Consider the following 18,389-nt stretch of genomic DNA (forward strand, 5'->3'; position numbering starts at 1 on the left):
GGTCCGGGGGTTAAGTGGTTAAAGCGACGCAGTGCCATAAAAAAATGGTCTGGTCATTAAGGGGGCAAAATCCTTATGGGGCTGAAGTGGTTAAAGTAACGCAGTGCTGAATAGCAAAAAATGGCCTAGTTATAAAGGGGGTAAAACCTTCCAGAGCTGAAGTGATTAAAAAATGTTAACTTCGCCAAACATCTGCCGTCTGCGATGTGTCCTTTTGTCGCTCTATTCTTGTTTATAGCGCAAAAAATAAAAACCGCAGAGGTGATCAAATACCACCAAAAGAAAGCTCTATTTGTGGGGGGAAAAAAACGCCAATTTTGTTTGGGAGCCATTTTGCACGACCGCGCAATTGTCAGTTAAAGCGACGCAGTGCCAAATCGCAAAAAGGGGCCTGGTCCTTTACCTGCATTTTGGTCCGGGTCTTAAGTGGTTAAGGGCCTAAATATGTGTGCAAAATCAGCTGGAGCAAAGATACAGCGCCGGCATTCTGCAGACAAGGACCGGTAAATGCTTCCTAATTTGGCATGGCATAATATGCAAACGTATTTTTCCTGTGTCAAAAACAATAAGCTGATTTGTTGAACGCAATTTCCTTTAAAACACGAGAGAAGAACTTCAGCTCCCAAAAAAAACGCAGCTACCAAAATTCGCTCCTAGCGGCGAAAATGATGCCACCCGGGGTCTGGAAACTCAGGATTTCAGTGGCTACTCTGAGCTGGCATTGGAAATGAGTATTCCTTTTTTCCTCTAAAGGCAGCGATAAGTCCAAGAGAGAGAAAGATAACGGAGAAAAGCTGCTAATTAATGGCCAATGGCTTCCAACAACTGAAAAGTAACTTTAATCATTTTAATTAATTGTACTTTAAAACGTTGCGGGGTCACCTGGGTGAGCACACTTTCATTGTCGCAGTATTAATATTATTCGGAGCCGCCGTTTGAAATATCTTTCTTCATTTCTGGTTTAGGCAAGGGACCCCGAGCTCCTCTATGTGGCATATCTCTAATGATGGATGATCTTAAATAGGTCCAATTGTTTCCCCTTAATTGGTAGTTTTGTCTGTATGGAAATGTCTTTGTCTTTCTTTTCTGAAAAGGCATAGGAAATTGGATTTTCCCGTAGGATTTTAAGCTTCACTTTTAGCACTTTTATGCTGTAACAGCCATATTTGACCTTACCGTAGTACCTTTTAATATTCTTATCTGGTCAGGATACTCTTAGAAACTGTCCATCACTTACACTATATTTTTAAAAGTATTGGGACGCCTGCCTTTACACGCACATGAACTTTAATGGCATCCCAGTCTAATAGGCAGATTCAGAGCGAGTTATGCCGGCGTATCAGTAGATACGCCGTCGTAACTCTGAATCTGCGCCGTCGTAAATTTAAGTGTATTCTGGAAACCAGATACGCTTAAATTAGGCTAAGATAATAGCGGCGTAAGTCTCCTACGCCGTCGTATCTTAGGGTGCAATTTTTTTCCGCTGGCCGCTAGGTGGCGCTTCCGTTGAGTTCGGCGTAGAAAATGTAAATGACTAGATACGCCGATTCACGAACGTACGTGCGCCAGTCGCAGTAAAGATACGCCGTTTCCGTAAGAGGTACTCTGGCGTAAAGATAAAGCTGCCCCTAGTTGGCCTAGTCAATGTTAAGTATGGCCGTCGTTCCCGCGTCGAAATTTGAAAATTTTACGTTGTTTGCGTAAGTCTTCCGTGAATGGGGCTGGACGTAATTTACGTTCACGTCGAAACCAATACGTCCTTGCGGCGTACTTTGGAGCAATGCACACTGGGATATGTACACGGACGGCGCATGCGCCGTTCGTAAAAAACGTCAATCACGTCGGGTCACCAATAATAATAATAACATAAAACACGCCCCCTCATCCTCATTTGAATTAGGGGCGCTTACGCCGGCCCCATTTACGCTACGCCGCCGTAAGTTAGGAAGCAAGTGCTTTGTGAATACAGCACTTGCCTCCTTGACTTACGGTGGCGTAGCGTAAATACTATACGCTACGCCGCCAGAAAGATGCGCCGCCGTACCTGAATCTAGGTATTAGTCCGTAGGGTTTAGTATTGAGTTGGCCCCGCCCATTTGCAGCTATAAATACTTCAACTCTTCTGGGAAGGCCGCCCACAAGGTTTAGGAGGGTGTCCAATGGAAGGTTTGACCGTTCTTCCATAAGAGCGTTTGTGAGGTCAGGCACTGTTGATGAGAAGGTCTGGCTCACAGTCTCCGCTCTTGCAAATGTCAGCTAATTTGCCGGGAGGGCGTCCATGGATGCGCGGCACGCTCTGTGATTAGCGAGTCTATGAGACTCAGCTAATCACAGATCGGCGGAAGGGGTTGATCCCGACCCCTTACCATGTGATCAGCTGTCAGCCAATGACAGCTGATCATGTGATATAAGCAGCCGTTAATCGGTCCCGATCAAGGAGAGTAGCCTGCTCATCTGTGCCACCTGTGCTACCTGCGAGTGCCACCTACCAGTGCACAACAGTCCTGCCTACCAGTGCCCACAGTGCTACTCATCAGTGCCCACAGTGCTACTCATCAGTGCCCACAGTGCCACCTGTCAGTGTCACCTACCAGTGCCCATCAGTGTCAACTACCAGTACCTGTCAGTGTCACCTACCAGTGCCCATCAGTGCCATCTACAGTATCAGTGGTACCTATCAGTAACACCCATCAGTGCCATCTTATCAGTGGCCATCAGTGCCGCCTTATCTGTGCCCATCAGTGCCACCTTATCTGTGCCCATCAGTGCACCCTATTAGTGCCCACCAGTGCAGCCTATCAGTGCCCACATATTAATGAAGGAGAAAAATTACCTGTATGTAAAACAAACTATGAAACATGATTTTTTTTTTTTTCAAAGTTTTCCAACTTTTTTTGTTTGGTCAGCAAAAAATAAAACCCCCAGAGGTGATTAGCCACTTCCTTACTGGGCACTTAAACCCCTTCCTGCCCAGAGGACTTTTTGCGATTCGGCACTGCATCACTTTAACTGACAATTGCGCGGTCGTGCGAAGTGGCTCCCAAACAAAATTAACGTCCTTTTTTCCCCACAAATAGAGATTTCTTTTGGTGGTATTTGATCACCTCTGCGGTTTTTATATAAACAAAAACAGAGTGACAATTTTGAAAAAATCAGTGCTATAAATATGCACTAATTACTGTATAAATGTGACTGGCAGGGAAGGGGTTAACACTAGGGGGTGAGGAAGGGGTTAATGTGTACCCTAATATTAGTGTTCTAACTGTGGGGGAAGGGGGGTGACTGGGGGGGGGGTGACCGATCTGTGTCCCTATGTACAAGAGACACAGATTCGCCTCCTCTCTCCCTGACAGCACCGCTGTCTGCGAGAGCCGGGAATGAGAGATGATCTCATATGTAAACATATGAGATCATCTCTCATTGGCCGCACAGATCGCTTAGGAAACGGCCGCTCCGATTGGCCGTTCACGGCGATCTGTGACTGGCTGTGTCCAAGGGAGACGGCCAGCACAGCAGTCGCGGGGAACATGCAAAGGGGCGGCCGTAAAAAGACGGCCTGTTAGAGATTGGGAGCCGCGCTGCGGCCGTACAAAGTCGTACGGCCGTCAGCAAGTGGTTAAATACCACCAAAAGAAAGCTCTATTTGTGATAAAAAAATCATAAAAATTTTATTTGGGTACAGCGTTGTATGACCGCGCAATTGTCATTCAAACTGCGTCAGCGCTGAAAGCTGAAAATTGGTCTGGGCAGAAGGGGGGTTTAAGTGCCCGGTAAGGAAGGGGTTAAACTGATTTCTCAACAAAGCAAAGCATGGATGGACGGGGGAGTTTTCTTTGAATTTAAAAAATCGAATCGCGTTCTTAGTTTGTGGCGCTCATGTGCCGCGTAGTTCCGCTTTATTATGTTTTTTTTATAGGGATGCCTTCCATCTGCTGCGGCCTTTTTGGAGGCTTCACTTGGGCAGAAGTGTCTGAGGAAGGAGATCGGTTTGTAGTCTGTTTTGCTAAACTACAATTTAAATTCATCGCTCGCTACTACTTGGACTGGTGCCAGTGAGCTCTGTTGATCACATTTCCACTGCTTGTCAGGAGTCTGCAGTAAATTCCAGCTCTCCCCTGCTAGGATGGCGGGACGTGTAGTGACTGACTGATCGGGAAAACACCTGTGGAAAGTTTTTCACAAATTTGAGAACGGTTTGGAGTGTACTGTATATCAATGGCGGCTGGTGGCAAAAACTAACTGAAAAATGCAGAAAAAAAACCCCATCAATTGCAGCCTCACTGTGCCCAACAAATTTTTCCACTGTGCCCATTAAACGCAGCCACTGTGCCCATCAAATGCAGCCACTGTGCTCATCAAATGCAGCCACTGCACCATCAAATGCAGCCACTGCGCCATCAAATGCAGCCACTGTGCCCATCAAATGCAGCCACTGTGCCCATCAAATGCAGCCACTGTGCCCCATCAAATGCAGCCACTGTGCTCATCAAATGCAGCCACTGCACCATCAAATGCAGCCACTGCGCCATCAAATGCAGCCACTGTGCCCATCAAATGCAGCCACTGTGCCCATCAAATGCAGCCACTGTGCCCATCAAATGCAGCCACTGTGCCCATCAAATGCAGCCACTGCGACCCATCAAATGCTGCCACTGCGACCCATCAAATGCTGCCACTGCGACCCATCAAATGCTGCCACTGCGACCCATCAAATGCTGCCACTGTGCACATCAAATGCAGCCACTGTGCCCATTAAATGCTGCCACTGTGCCCATTAAATGCTGCCACTGTGATCCCCCCCCCCCCCGCCCCTGCTCGCCGCCTGCCCGGCACTTACCCGGTCTTGGTGGGGCAGCTGGTGATGGCGGCGAGCGGTGTCCTCCATGCTCCTCCATGTCTTCTCCCGTCCTCTCCTATAGGCGATTGGACGCCTGATAGGTGTCCAATCACAGCGCCTGTCGTTTCAGCCAATCAGGTGATGGGTAACAGACCCGAGCACCTGATTGGCAGGGCGGCGGTTCAGTTTTAGAAAAACGATTGTTCATTCGCTGTTCTAACACACCTGGGTGAACTGTGAGCGCCAAGCGTTCACATGTCACCTTTTTTTTACGCCTATTAGAGCCTATGGCTCTAATCGTGCTTTGAAAACACCCCCAGCCGCTGTAATTCAGGCGCCCGGTGCCCAAAAAGGGTTTGGGTGCCTGAATAGGGGGTGGCAGCGGCGGCCATGGATAGATTCATGCAATGTATGAATCTATCCATTGGTGATAGAGGGGGTGGACACACCGCCACTGTTATATCTATTGACCTTTTTTCGCGGACACACTTTTATAAAAAGGTGTACCGCGCTAGATCATCAAACTATGCGAACAGCAGCGACAAAACCATGAGATATCATCATAGTACACAGAAAATCAAAATACAAAAAGCCGCACTTATTCAAAATGAACCACAAAAAATGTTTTATCCAAACGGTAAACCAGTGATTACACAAGTGAAAAAGTGATGTGATTGAATAAAAAAGGAAACAAGTAATTTTCTAGCAAAAAATACTGATTTTTTACTTGTAAACATCAAATGTCAGAAAAAGGCTCGGTCGTTTACCGGGGAATGTTAGTAAATGTGTAAGCCTTGAAAGAAAACAAGGATTTAATGATAATTTAGAGTAGATGTAACAGATATGGGGCCAGATCCACAGAGCGAGTACCACGGCGTATCTACTGATACGCCGGCGTACTTTCAAATTTCCCGCGTCGTATCGTTGTTTTGAATCCTCAAAACAAGATACGACGGCATCTGGGTTAGATCCGACAGGCGTACGTCTTCGTACGCCTTCGGATCTAAGATGCAATTCTTTGGCGTCTGCTGGGTGGCGTTCCCTTCGTTTTCCGTGTCGAGTATGCAAATTTGCTATTTCCGACGATCCACGAACGTACGGGCAGCCGGCGCATTCCTTTACGTTGTCTCTTTTTTCGGCGTATAGTTAAAGCTGCTATTTCGTGGCGTACTCAATGTTAAGTATAGCCGTCGTTCCCGCGTATACTTTTAAATTTTTTTTTTGCGTAAGTCGTTTGTGAATCGGAATGGACGTAATTTACGTCCAGGTCAAAACCAATGACGTCCTTGCGACGTCATTTAGCGCAATGCACGGCGGGAAAAATTTAGGGACGGCGTATGCGTAGTTAGTTCGGCGCGGGGACGCGCTTCATTTAAATGAAACACGCCCCCCCTACTAGCCGATTTGAATTAGGCGCCGTTACGCCGCGAGAGATACACTACGCCGGCGTAACTTACGGCGCAAATTCTTTCTGGATTCGAAGCATCAAAAAGTAAGTTACAGCGGCGTAGCGTAGCTCCCATACGCTGCGCCCATGCAATTCTACGTGGATCTGCCCCTAACTGTGTATCGTAAAAATTTGCTTTCTTTCTTTTAGTAAATACTGTTTTCACTTATTTTTGTTCTTTTTTTTTTTCTTTTTTATCTCAGCATCGCTGATCCCTTCCTGACTATCTGCAGCCACTTCCCGTATCCATGCTTCCTCCTAAGTGGTGGCTTCTTCAATGTGACGAAACATGTCGGCACAATTGCCTATAGACTTTACCATGAGCCCATGTGGCATTGGTATAGATGACAAAGGAGAGCACAGGAACAGATCGTCTATATGGCAGGAACAAGGATGCCTAAAGAAGGATCTTCATGGCAGGATCGCCAGGTATTATTTAAATGAAAGCTGTGGATTTAAACAGATTGCAGTTGACTTTTTAAAATTATATTAATATCATTAAAGATTATATGAGATTTTAGTAATTGTGTTCACATCTATTTTAACCACTTCAGCCCCGGAATTTACCCCCTTCCTGACCAGAGCACTTTTTGCGATACAGCACTGCACGGTCGTGCGACGTGGCACCCAAACAAAATTGGCGTCCTTTTTTCCCAACAAATAGAGCTTTCTTTTGGTGGTATTTTATCACCTCTTCGATTTTTATTTTTTGCGCTATAAACAAAAGAAAGGCGAAAATTTGGGGGAAAAAGGCAATATTTTTTACTTTTTGCTATAATAAATATCCCCCAAAAATATATAAAAATATATATTTTTCTCAGTTTAGGCCGATACATATTCTTCTACATATTTTTGGTAAAAAAAAAATTGCAATAAGCGTTTATTGATTGGTTTGCGCAAAAGTTATAGCGTCTACAAAATAGGGTATAGATTTATAGCATTTTTTTTTAATAATTAGTTTTTTTTATTAGTAATGGCGGCGATCTGCGATTTTTATCACGATTGCGACATTATGGCAGACACATCGGACACTTTTGACACTATTTATACAGCAAACAGTGCTAACAAAAAAATGCACTGATTACTGTGTAAATGACACTGGCAGGGAAGGGGTTAAACCCTAGGGGGGCGAGGAAGGGGTTAAGTGTGTCCTAGGGAGTGATTTTAACTGTGGGGGGGTGGGCTACCACTGACATGACAGCGATCACTGCTCCCGATTAAGGAGGAGCTCCGGCGGGTTCGCACACCCCACGTGCAGAGCCCGCAAGGAAGTTGGCACTGCGCTAATCACAGGCAGTGAGATATTTCCCGATCTCCACACCTGCGCATCGGGAAATGTCTCCCTGTCTGTGATTAGCGCAGCGCCGACTTCCTGGCGGTCTCTGCACGTGGGGTGTGCGAACACGCCGGAGCTCATCCTTACTCCCGATGACAGGGAGCAGTAGATCCCTGTCATGTTGCTAGGCAGAACAGGGAAATGCCTTGTTTACATAGGCATCTCCCTGTTCTGCAGCTCCGTGACACGATCACGGGTCGCCGGCGAACATCGAGTCCGCGGACAGGGCCTCTGATAGAAATCATGGGGCCTCGTACAGCCTACCTAACGGGGGCCCCCTTTAGCCCCACCCCTGGTCCTCCCCCTGGTCCCTCCTTCAGCCCCACCCCTGGTTCCAGACCCCGCCTTGAAACAAGATGTTCGGTCATGCCTGGAGAATTAATTTTAATTTTTTCTACATTAATTCGTTCTCTGTTCAGATGGTGGCCGGGCCCGGTACAACAGGGCCAGCTGTACTGGCCTATCAGCAGCCCTGTCCGTGGGTCCCACGTGCACGGTCACAGAGCTTGTGGCGGCGTGCGCGCGCCCATAATGCCGGGATTTAAAGGGGACGTACCTGTACGCCCATTTGCGCAGCCTTGCCATTGTGCTGGCCATGTGCTGGTCGGCAAGCGGTTAAATCGACGCAATGCCGTAGCACAAAAAACGGCCTGGTCATTAAAGGGGGGGGGGGGGGGGGTCTTTCGGTCCTTAAGTGGTGTCCTAAGAGAAAAAAAATTGTGCTTTTCCAATCGGATAATATCAGATAAACTGTTGAACTCTCGAAAGCTCTGTACGAACGATCGGATTATCATACGATTGCTTCGAAAGTGGTATTTTTCATTTTCTGATCGTGTGTTTGGAGTCCATTATTAGATTCTCTTCTGTTCAGGGTTTTTAAAGTGAAGGTCTGATCGGATTTGATTGAGAACATCTGTTGGCATTATTGCTTCTCATTTTGTAATGTATCAATGTACGAATGGCAGATTTCATTGTGAGAGATGTCCAATATAATCAATATAATCAACAGAGAAGTAATTATGGAAGTGAAGTAATTATGCAATGTTTGGGGAAAGCTGTCCTATGGCCCTAAAGTAAAGCCGGGATAATTGCTGTGCATTGTACCATTTAACCACAGAAAATGTGAATGTGGAAGATAAGGAAAGATAAGGAAAAGGTTAGAAAGAAAATGAGAAACAATAAGCAGAACTGCAGACGCACGAGGAGTCAGGCCTAAGTATGGAAGGAATTGCTTGTTCGAAAAATACACAATATTACCAAAAGTTTTGGGACACCTGCCTTTACACGCACATTGGGCCAGATCCACAAAGATCTGCCTATCTTTAGGCAGGCGTAGCGTAACTAAGATACACTACGCCACCGTAACTTAGCGTAGTTTCCGTGGGCCATATTCTTATACATCTAAGGCGGCGGAACGTATGTAATTTACGTTACTCCGCCGCAACTTTAAGTTGCAAGTTCCTTGATTCACATTGATGCGTAAAGTCCACCCGCGCAAGCCATCCTAATTCAAATGATCCTGGCAGGGGGCGTGGATCATTTAAATTAGGCGCGCTCCCGCGCCGATCGTAATGCGCATGCTCCGTCGGGTAAATTACCCGACGTGCATTGCGCTAAATGACGTTTTACGGACGTCATTTGTTTTGACTGTAACGTAAATGGCGTCCAGCGCCATTCACGGACGACTTACGCAAACGACGTTAAATTTTGAAATTTTGACGCGGGATCGACGGCCATACTTAACATTGAGTACGCCACCTAGGGGGCATCTTTATCTTTACGCCGCGTATCGCTTACGGAAACGACGTTAAAACACTACGGCGGGCAAGCGTACGTTAGAGAATCGGCGTGACTAGTCATTTGCATATTCTACGCTGACCGCCACCTAGCGGTCAGCGTAAATATTGCAGCCTAAGATACAACGGCGCAAGCCGTCGTATCTTAGGCATGTTTAAGTGTATCTCAGTTTGAGAATACACTTAAACATAGGAAACGGACTTACGTAGGCGTATCTGCTGATACGCCTACGTAACTTGTTTAAGAATATGGCCCCGTATCCTGAAAGAATTTGCGCCGTAAGTTACGGCGGCGTAGTGTAAATGTGTCGGCGTAAGGGCGCGCAATTCAAATGGCTAAGATGTGGGCGTGTTTTATGGTAATTCATCTTGACCCCACGTAAATGACGTTTTTTTTTTAACGGCGCATGCGCCGTCCGTGGGGGTATCCCAGTGCGCATGCTCGAAATCACATCGCAAAGAGTCAATGCTTTCGACGTGAACGTAATTTACGCAAAGCCCTATTCGCAAACGTTTTACGCAAACGACGGAAAATTCTACGCTGGCCCGACATCTATACTTAACATTGCGTACGCCTCATGAGGCAGGGGTAACGTTACGCCGGAAAAATCCTTACGCAAACAACGTAAAAAAAATGCGCCGGGCGGACGTACATTTGAGAATCGGCATATATAGCTAATTTGCATACTCTACGCGGAAACCAACGGAAGCGCCACCTATCGGCCAGCGTAAATATGCACCTAAGATCCGACGGCGTACTAAGACGTACGTCAGTCGGATCGAGCCCACATTCAGGCGTATCTTGTTTTGTGGATACAAAACAGACATACGACGGGGCATCATAGAACTTATGCGGCGTATCAATAGATACGCCGGCGTAAGTTCTTTGTGGATCTGGCCCATAAAATTTAATGGCATCCCAGTCTTTTGCTGGCCGCACACTATACAAAAAATTGTCCGAACCCATTTTCGAAAAACGAACATTCGGCCGTGAGAGCTAACGATGGTGCCATCATGTAATGACGGATGAATCGTTCAGGGGACATAAATGAATACATTTTTTGTTTGTTTTGTTACATATACCTAGTGCAAACGGTTTTGACGGGAAACACGTTAATCTGCAACTCTGCCCCTTTCTCTCTCTCTGCTCTCTCTACTGCAGCCCCCTGCTGGCTCATACCCTGGCCTCTGTGCTGGGGACTTCCTGTCTCTGGGGTGGAGCCTTGAACTACTGTCAGGCCCTTAATTATGATGACTGTGCACACCTGCATACACAGCCGGCTGGTTTTACGGTAAGACCTGGACACAGGGTTAGAGGATTCATCCCCACCCAAGACTCTTTGTAGCCCCTGGACTCCAGAACCCAATCCAAGAATTACAAAACCTAGAGAACACTGCTCTGCTCATACAAGCCATTCTGGAGCTTCTTACTCGGCATCCTTCAGAACTCTGCGTGTCCTGTACCTCTTTTTACACCATGACAGGGCCCAGCACTGTCACAAACCATATCTAAAGTACGGTAGGTCTAACCCCTAAATAGATGATGGTTTTGCTAAAGAAAGTGGTGTAATAGTGGATATACTAATCATGTATGGTGACTCTCAGTCCTTCACTATTTTTATGTAATAAATGCTGCCCCCCAGACCCATTCAGCCTTTGACCTGGGTCCAGCTCTCATCCCTGTTGGTCATCCAATCAATATATGTGTTCTGTAACTGGCATACCCACCCATAAAGCCTTACTCTGGGATAAAAATAATTTTTTACCCTACTTTACTCCGACCCCCCTCCCCCCCCTAACCCATCCTTACCCTCCTTACCTAGTGAAGGTAGATATACTCTGCCTGCCCTAAGATGACCACCAAAGTCACATGGGGTACCAGCATCCAATCGGATAGCTGCCTCCCTGTGACCGAGGAAGCCATAGAGCAGGGATATGCAATTAGCGGCCCTCCAGCTGTTGCAAAACTACAAGTCCCATCATGCCTCTGCCTCTGGGTGTCATGCTTGTGGCTGTCAGAGTCTTGCTATGCCTCATGGGAATTGTAGTTCTGCAACAGCTGGAGGTCCGCTAATTGCATATCCCCGCCATAGAGGAACTAGGTTCCTTTCGACTTTCTCCTCCACTTGCATTGCTGCTGTGGATAAACGCCACCTGCAGTGGAAACAATAGACTGCACCTGCCTGCATACTCACCTAAGTAAAAGATGGAGTTGCGCTGAAAAAACTGTGTCTTATGCAGATCGCCAGTGAAAAAATAACAAAAAAGGAAGTCCAATGAACAATCTAGAGGATTTCTTCAGATGTGCATAAAGATATATAAAAAAGGTGATGTGGTAAACAGTTCAGTGTAAAAACAACTTGTGAAAACGTGTTCCAGCAAAGGAATGTAGAAAACACAAAATTAGTCCAGGATGCCTGGTGTTGCAGACCCTTACCAGAGTTAACCACTTAACCACCAGCCGCCGTCTACAAACGGCGGCAAGGTGGTTGCTTAACTGGGGGTCGCCGTTCTGAAACGGCGCCCACCAGAAGCAGTAATGCGCGCCGCCTCGGGCGCGCACACAGAAAATTCTGTGCGCGCCGGGTCTATGAGACCCGGCGCTACACAGATCACGGTAACTGACCGGCAACGCCGGTCTTTTACCATGTGATCGCGCCGTCCAATGACGGCGCGACCACAGGTAAACAAACCGGCGTCATCTGATGACGCCGGTTCCTCCCTCCTCTCGCTGTACCGATCGGTACAGTGTGAGAGGAGAGCGCGGATGGCAGCAGCAGTGTGGGATGGATCTGTGACTATTGCAGTCACAGATCCATCCATCCCTGCTCAGCCATCCCTGCATTAACCCCTGCAATACTCTGCCTTCCCTGCGCAATACTCTGCAATGCTCTGCCTTCCCTGCGCAATTACTCTGCAATACCCCCTGCGCAATACTCTGCAAAACACCCGCGCAATACTCTGCAAAACACCCGCGCAATACTCTGCAAAACACCCGCGCAATACTCTGCAAAACACCCGCGCAATACTCTGCAAAACACCCGCGCAATACTCTGCAAAACACCCGCGCAATACTCTGCAAAACACCCGCGCAATACTCTGCAATACCCCCGCGCAATACTCTGCAATACCCCCGCGCAATACACTGCAATACCCCCGCTCAATACACTGCAATACCCCCGCTCAATACACTGCAATACCCCCGCGCAATACTCTGCAATACCCCCGCGCAATACTCTGCAGTACCCCTTGCGCAATACTCTGCAATACCCCCGCGCAATACTCTGCAATACCCCCGCGCAATACTCTGCAATACCCCCGCGCAATACTCTGCAATACCCCCGCGCAATACTCTGCAATACCTCCGCGCAATACTCTGCAATACCCCCGCGCAATACTCTGCAATACCCCCGCGCAATACTCTGCAGTACCCCCTGCCAGTACTCTGCAGTACCCCTTGCGCAATACTCTGCAATACCCCCCGCGCAATACTCTGCAATACCCCCCGCGCAATACTCTGCAGTACCCCCCGCGCAATACTCTGCAGTACCCCCCGCGCAATACTCTGCAATACCCCACGCGCAATACTCTGCAATACCCCACGCGCAATACTCTGCAATACCCCACGCGCAATACTCTGCAATACCCCACGCACAATACTCTGCAATACCCCACGCACAATACTCTGCAATACCCCACGCACAATACTCTGCAATACCCCACGCACAATACTCTGCAATACCCCACGCACAATACTCTGCAATACCCCACGCACAATACTCTGCAATACCCCCCACACAATACTCTGCAATACCCCCGCACCATACTCTGCAATACCCCCCACACCATACTCTGCAATACCCCCGCACCATACTCTGCAATACCCCCCACACAATACTCTGCAATACCCCCCACACAATACTCTGCAATACCCCCCACACAATACTCTGCAATACCCCCCACACAATACTCTGCAATACCCCCCACACAATACTCTGCAATACCCCCCACACAATACTCTGCAATACCCCCGCACCAATACTCTGCAATACCCCCGCACCAATACTCTGCAATACCCCCGCACCAATACTCTGCAATACCCCCGCACCAATACTCTGCAATACCCCCGCACCATACTCTGCAATACCCCCGCACCATACTGTGCAATACCCCCGCACCAATACTCTGCAATACCCCCACACCAATACTTTGCAATACCCCGGCCAATACTTTGCAATACCCAGAAAATACTCTGGGGAAAAAAATGTGTTTTAACCACTTCCCGCCCACGTCATATGAGGTCCTTGACTTTGTGCAGGGATATCTAAATGATGCCTGCAGCTACAGGCATCATTCAGATATCATTTTTTTCAGCCGGCGATTCTCTACACCATAAGAACGATCATGGCGGCTGTTCCGCCTCTTGATCGTTCTTACGGGAGGCAAAAAGGGACGTCCCCACTCCCTTCGCCCTCCGGTGCTTCTTCTGACTCACCGCTGCGATCGAAGCCAGGATCGTTTTTTTTCTTGTTTTTTTTCAGGCTTCCCAGCCTAGAGGTGAGATGTGGGGTCTTATTGACCCCATATCTCACTGTAAAGAGGACCTGTCATGCTATATTCCTATTACAAGGGATGTTTACATTCCTTGTAATTGGAATAAAAGTGATCAAAACATTTATTTTTGGGGAAAAACGTGTCAAACTAAAATAAATTAAGTAAAATGAACAATAAAAATAAAAAATAAATATTTAAAGCGCCCCTGTTCCCGCGTGCTCGTATACAGAAGCGAATGTGTACGTAAGTCCCGCCCACATATGAAAACTGAGTTCAAACCACACATGTGGGGTATCGCTGCGAACGTTAGAGCGAGAGCAATCATTTTGGCCCCAGACCTCCTCTGTAACTAAAAACATGTAACCAGTAAAAACATTTAAAACGTCACCTATGGGGATTTTTAAGTAGCGAAGTTTGGCGCCATTCCACAAGCGTGTGCAATATTGAAGGGTGACATGTTGGGTATCTATTTACTCGGCGTAACTTCGTCTTTCATATTATGCAAAAACATTGGGCTAACTTTAATGTTTTTTTTTTTAAAAAGCACAAAACTGTTTTATTTCCCAAAAAAATGCGTTCGAAAAATTGCTGTGCAAATACCATGCGCGATAAAAAGTTGCAACGACCGCCATTGTATTCTCTAGGGTCTTTGCTAAAAAAGCATATATAATGTTTTGGGGTTCTATGTAATTTTCTAGCAAATAAATGATGATTTTTACATGTAGGAGAGGAATGTCAGAATTGGTCTGGGTGTTCCAGAACGCCTGATGGTGCTCCCTGCATGTCGGGCCTCTGTATGTGGCCACGCTGTGTAAAAGTCTCACACATGTGGTATCGCCATACTCGGGAGGAATAGCAGAATGTGTTTTGGGGTGTAATTTGTGGTATGCATATGCTGTGTGTGAGAAATAACCTGCTAATATGAAACTTTTGTGGAAAAAAAACAAAAAAAAAAAAAACCTTGATTTTGCAAAGAATTGTGGGAAAAAATGACAACTTCAAAAAACTCACCATGCCTCTTTCTAAATACCTTGGAATGTCTTCTTTCCAAAAAGGGGTCATTTAGGGGGTATTTGTACTTTTCTGGCATGTTAGGGTCTCAAGAAATGAGAGAGGCTGTCAGTACATCGGGTGTGATCAAATTGATCAATTTTCAGTAATTGGTACCATAGCTTGTAGACCCTATAACTTTCACCCAGACTAAATAATATCCAAATTTTTTTTTTTTTTTTTACCAAAGATATGTAGCAGTATACATTTTAGGCCAAATTTATGAAGAAAAATTCATTTTTTGCAAAATCTTATAATAGAAATGAAGAAAAATTCATTTTTTTACAAAATTTTCGTTCTTTTTTCATTTATAGCGAAAAAAATAAAAACCGCAGAGGTGATCAAATACCACCAAAAGAAAGCTCTATTTGTGGGAAAAAAAGGACAAAAATTTCATTTGGTTACAGTGTTGTATGACTGAGTTATTGTCATTCAAAATGTGAGAGCACCGAAAGCTGAAAATTGGTCTGGTTATTAAGGGTGTTTAAGTGCCCAGTTGTCAAGTGGTTAATGATCCACAGGATCAAAACGAGCGGATAGCCATACACCTGGGCTAGACAGGGAAACGGATCCACAGCCAGACACAGACACCCGATGATCCAGCAATGGTGAGCAACCAAAAAAAGAACAAAGCTCCAATAGTGTGATATTGTATGGTAAAAAGGTAAATACCCCAAGTGACTGGCAAACGGACAGTGTGACATAAACCTCCACCTCAGAACACACTGGTCCTTACCAGATTCATGTGAATGAAGGGCAAAGAAATCGTGGAAGATGACTATGCAGCTGTTGTAGGGAAACCTCACGTCCAGCAATTTTCAGAAAAGCACTCAGGGCAATGGTCCAACCATCAAAGAAAAAAGGCCACAATGGTGTGATATCGTTTGGTAAATTTAATAAATAAAATATCTCACTTACAGGTTAGTAGATAAATGTCAGCAGACAAACAAAGTTACGACCGGTACGAAACTGTTCCTCACAAGCGGTGACGTCAAACACGCCTCCTCCCCCTAAAATAAAAAATTGGAAAAAAAACTGCTGCTATGAGATCATCATGTACCCCAGCAGAAAACTGGGGGTATGGATGGTCGTTTCCAACGCGTTTCAAATGCTTTTAGTAATACATCCTTCTTCAGGGAACATTAGCAGTGAGGTTTTTCTGAAAGATGAAATATAAGAAAATACATATATACAGTGAAAATACTTGTTACCAGACACAGACACTGCAGCATGTGGACAATAGGGGGGAGGAAATGGGAGGCTCAACATGCAGGGGGGAGGAAAAGGAAACTCACCCTCTCCCAAGCTTGGAGTGCCCAGATCGTCCCCAGAGAGCCCGTGTGTGCGCCGGATCCAATGCGGCCAAGTCAGATGGTATGCTCAATGCCCATAGGTCTCCCCCACTCCCAGAGGGCTCCAAGACCATGAGGGGTGTGTGAAATAACAAACGTATCCACATAAAAAGTGTCAGCAGCCAAGAATGGATATGAGGTATCACAACTGAGGGAAAATTTGGTGCTCTTTTGTTTCACTCTGTGTTTTGTTGCTGGGTATTGGTCTAATGACCTTTTGTGTCTATTTAAATTTTCCCTCAGTTGTGATACCTCATATCCATTCTTGTCTGCTGACACTTTTTATGTGGATACGTTTGTTATTTCACACACCCCTCATGGTCTTGGAGCCCTCTGGGAGTGGGGGAGACCTATGGGCATTGAGCATACCATCTGACTTGGCCGCATTGGATCCGGCGCACACACGGGCTCTCTGGGGACGATCTGGGCACTCCAAGCTTGGGAGAGGGTGAGTTTCCTTTTCCTCCCCCCTGCATGTTGAGCCTCCCATTTCCTCCCCCCTATTGTCCACATGCTGCAGTGTCTGTGTCTGGTAACAAGTATTTTCACTGTATATATGTATTTTCTTATATTTCATCTTTCAGAAAAACCTCACTGCTAATGTTCCCTGAAGAAGGATGTATTACTAAAAGCATTTGAAACGCGTTGGAAACGACCATCCATACCCCCAGTTTTCTGCTGGGGTACATGATGATCTCATAGCAGCAGTTTTTTTCCAATTTTTTATTTTAGATGTTGACATACTACTGTGAAGTGTTTATTCTTTGACTATTTTTGTAATACTATTTTGTAATAAATTTCTATATTTTTATGACCCAGTTGTCACCATACTTGTTGTTGCCCTAAAAGTCCCACCTCCTTTAGAGGTATCCATTTTTTGTATTGACATAGGGATGTTGGCAACATTATGCCTCTATACATGAGCCAAATCTTCTTCATCACTTATTGTATTAGATAAGCGCACTTTTTTCCTTTACCATACTCACCTAAGTGCCCAGTCCAGATTCAGAGGTTGTTGTCCTTTCCCTCATTAGTGGATCCCACTGGAGACCATCCAATCAGAGGTGTCCACATCTCACAGGCAGTGACATGGAGACTCAAAGAAGTAAATAGAAGAGGAGATATTTAGGCAGGCAATGTAACATGATCGCAGCTTCCGGTAAGTTAAAGGTAACGTTTTTATACTAAGTTGGGGGGGGGTGGACAGTGGGTGAAGGGTATCCCAGATTGAGCCTTTGATTTTCTTATCCAGCATAGGCCGTAGCAGGGCTTGGCATTGCAGGGTTGCTCTGGAGAGATCCGGCAGAATCTTAACATCTGCACCATCAAAGTCCCCAGTGCCCAGGCTTTCCAGAGGATGGCTTTCTTGTGGGTATGGCAATGTAAACGACATGTGATGTCCCACAGCCTGTTCGGATTGGTTGACCTGTGACCAAGCGCCTGGTGCACTTGGTCCAATTCTATTGGTTTCGGAGGGGGTAGTGTCCAGTACACAATGGAAGATGGCCACTACTGTGTCATGCAGATCTTCTGGACCAGTGGCTTCAGGGAGGTCTCGGAGCCACAAGTTCTGGTCTTCCAGGTCCCAGGCCTTTAATTTTCATATACATGGGCACCGGATTCATCAGCAACTTGGTACCTTGCTGGGAACAACTCTCTAGATCCCTTACAGTCTAAATTTTGCCCAAAATTGAAACTCAATAAAAACTGCCCTACTAAAACTCACTAACGATTTACTAATTGCAAAAGCCACTACTTCATGCTAATCCTATAACACCTTTCTGCTGCATTCGATACAGTTGACCTCCTGCTTATCCTCAAAAAACTCCACTCCCTTGGCCTCCTAGACTCTGCTCTTTTGTGGTTCTCCTCCTACCTGTCACCCACTACTCTATCTCCTCCTCTCCTCCTCCTGTTTCCATAGGATCTCCCAAGGCTTTTTCTCTGGACCCCTCTCTTTTCTATGTACACCCCCCTCCCTAGGTCAATTGATAACCTCTAATGGCTTCCAATACCA

General features: G+C 46.2%; 1 long non-coding RNA gene across 1 annotated transcript; it reads left to right on the top strand.

The window, feature by feature from the left end:
* Nucleotides 1-16,631: 16,631 nt before the first annotated feature.
* On the top strand, nt 16,632-17,186 carry LOC120910325. Its single transcript, XR_005741524.1, has 2 exons — nt 16,632-16,820; nt 16,957-17,186. It is a non-coding gene; the product is annotated as an uncharacterized LOC120910325 (long non-coding RNA).
* The last annotated feature ends 1,203 nt before the right edge of the window (nt 17,187-18,389 follow it).

The sequence above is a fragment of the Rana temporaria genome, chromosome 8 (assembly GCF_905171775.1).
Source record: "Rana temporaria chromosome 8, aRanTem1.1, whole genome shotgun sequence".
Taxonomy (NCBI): Eukaryota; Metazoa; Chordata; class Amphibia; order Anura; family Ranidae; genus Rana; species Rana temporaria.